Below are 3,252 nucleotides of genomic sequence, written 5' to 3' on the forward strand. Positions count from 1 at the left end.
TACATTCTTAAAAATGAGAGGTATGAATAAATCGTTGAGTTTAAAAGCAAAAGATTATTGTATCCTGTCCTAGGTAGCGCTGGATGTGGTCCTCTCTACCCAAGTATTGGTCTAAGAAAAGATGAAATCTGAACTAATAGAAATGGTAATGGGCTGAACTTACTCCAGAGTTCCCTGAGTTATGCCACTGGCATGTGCATTGTGAAAGGGAAGAGCTGTGAGTGTTGTGGGTGAAGCAGGAAACTCTGGGGGTAAAGGAATGAACATCAAGTGAATGAGAAATCATGGTTTCCATCATCCCTTCCTGCTTCTTTCCAGATCTTTGACCTTCAGATGTTCTCAATTTTTCTGTGTTTTGGTTTCCTTGCCTGAAAGTAGGGTTTCTACTGGCATAACATGGAATGATAAATGTAAGGAATAAAGTTCTTTATCTGGTAAAAAGTGTTCAGTAAACATTAGCTCCAATTCAGAGTTTCTCATCCTCTGCACAATTCCTATTTTAAGCCAGATTGTTTTTGTTGTGGAGGGCTACCCTGTTCATTGTACAATCAACATCCCTCGACAAGCTCCCAGTTTCACTCCCCACCCTGAATTGTAACAACCATACACATTCACACACATGCACCTTGGATATGAGGGAAGAAGGGAGGTGGCTTGACTTGTGGGGACTTTGAGCTTGAATGTCTGCCTTTTAATAAGACATGGCAGGATAAGAAAAAGATTACTCTAGATTGTTCCTTTTATGTCAGTCCACTTCTGCCCACTTACTTTCCATATTCTCCATCTGGGGCAGGAGCATTTAATATAGTTTGCCTGATACTTGGACATTCTTCTGGCTATGTTTTGCTAGTTGACATGCTTACTGTGTCTTAAAGCTATGAATATACGGTCTTATTATTTTTTTCCTTGCCCCTTTGGTAAATAAACCTCTCTAGAGTGTGTCTTCTTAAGTCAGGCCTAGATATTGCACTCTTTTCTCCATCTCCTCTGGGCACATAGCCACATGCATAAGTTAGACCAAGGCCTTCTCTGCAGATTTGGCCATTCATCTCTCCCTTTCACTCCCTCTGTGCACCAAGAGAATTTAATTTTGGTCTTAATATTTAGATTCAAATAGTAGAAAAACAATACCCTCCATCCTCAGCCTCCAGCCCAAGCAGTGTATTTCAAACCATAAGAATCATTTTACTAGGTTAGTAGATTAACTCAAATATTAACTAACTGATATTTTCATTTATATTCTGCTATGATTATTTGTATAGCTACTTCCTCTAGGATGCTTACATGGACAAGAGAGGCAATTGGCATGAGGGAATTCTCTATTTCTGAATCCTTGGTCATATAATGCCATCTTACCACAATCCAAATTTCAGTCCTTATTTCTAATAAGGAGAAAGAGCTGTTTGAGATGTGAATTCCATTTTAAATGTTTGAAGCCTGAAGAGGTAAATGTCCATCAGGTAGTTAGAAACTTGGTCATGGACCTTAGAATATATAATCTCTTGGAATAATTTTTAGTCCTAATTTGGACATATGTGTGAATATACAGAGATATTTTTTGCAACTAATCTTTATTTTCTTGTTACTTTTTGGCAATGAATCCTTCCTATTTGTAAACTCTAACCTATTTGTTGCAAAACTTCATATAATCATGCATTAAAAGAAAATAATTCCACCTATCAGACTGCTCAAGTGCTAAGACTAGCCAAAAGATGTGGTTGTATTGGGCTGTTGGAAAAGTCATAATGCATTTTTACATAGAGTACTTCATGACTTTTCCAACAACCCCAAAGAAAGCCATATATTGTCAAGAAGGGTCTACAGAAACATCTCAGTTGATGCCAACGGGCTACTATCACAGATAACTGAGATAGTCTCCTGTAGGGAGAAGTAAGGCATATGCAGTCCATTCATTCAACCCACGTGCATATTCTGAGCTTTTGCTGTGTGCTAGGCATTGAGCTTAGCTTTGGAACTCTAAAAAGGGTTCAGACAGTGCATGCTTCTAAGCCCTGGTTATAACTCAGCATCACAGCTAATAAAATAATATGGAGTACATTGAGATAAAATAATGATGTGTAGGTTGACAGCCTGGAAATCCCAAGTGAATGGGTCTAGTTTGGAACCTGGACTTTGGTATTTTTTTAAGTTACCCAGAGATGATTCTAAAGAACAACCAGAGTCTAGAAGAACCTCAGTAACAAGAAGTCACTGAGTGGAGAGATCGGACACGTACCAAGATAACTACAGTAGTAATGAATTGTAGTGATGCTGTGCAATGTAAATGGACAGAGATGAGTATTGCTGAGTGGTTATGGCCAGAGGGAATTCATGTCATTGAGGACTATTGAGGAAATAATCATGCTGAACTTAGAATTATATACGAAGGGTCTCCAAGCAGCTGAGAAAGGTGTTATAGACAAAAGTAAGACTATTTTCAAGACATACTTAGGCTTGCCTGTTGGTTTTTAATTTGAAATGCAAAACACATAGCAAAAGAAACTTATCTGATTCTTTTCTAAAACAAAAACAATTTTTGCTACTTTATGATTATTAATATTGTAGCGAGCAAGAGTTATGACTCAGATGATTTTTATGTTATTGTCAGCCTCTAGCTGAGTGTTGGAAACCTAGCAGGCATTAATAATTGTTGAGGCAATGACTCCGGTGCTGTATGTGGGCCTTGTCATTTTTCACTTGAATTTGTATTTTTCTGAAATTTTCAGGGCTAGGAAAATATTGACTCTGATTGAGGAGGTCATATCCGTACCTTCTCTGCAAATCAATCAGCACCCCTGAAATAGAGGCTTAGCATTCTGCTGGTGGCTCGTTCTATGCAGTAGAGACAAATTCACTTGTCCCCCACCTCAGTGAGCACATTCAGGCAACCTGGATTGGAGCTGTTCAGGTTTCTAATGTTTTCTGCCACATTTGGCTTTTAGAATGTAAGGGGCAGTTCATGTCAAATCATTTCTCCTGTCTCGAGGGTCGCTGAATCATTTTGCTTTTCCAAATTCTGCATTTATGCCTACATAAATACACGCTCTCATTTGTATAAGATAATACAGAATGGTTAATATGTACTGACTGCTAACTACATACTGTGAACACATCCAACACCTTCCTGTGTTCCAGAGTCCTGAAGACCAGTTGAACTGGAAAACACACAAATTTTACTGTAATTGTTTGCTGCTTCTTTTATTTAAAAAAAAAAATTATAGTTACATTGTATGTCAAAACAGCACAAATGGC

The sequence above is a fragment of the Tupaia chinensis genome, unplaced genomic scaffold (genome assembly GCF_000334495.1).
Source record: "Tupaia chinensis unplaced genomic scaffold, TupChi_1.0 Scaffold000017_1, whole genome shotgun sequence".
Taxonomy (NCBI): domain Eukaryota; kingdom Metazoa; phylum Chordata; class Mammalia; order Scandentia; family Tupaiidae; genus Tupaia; species Tupaia belangeri.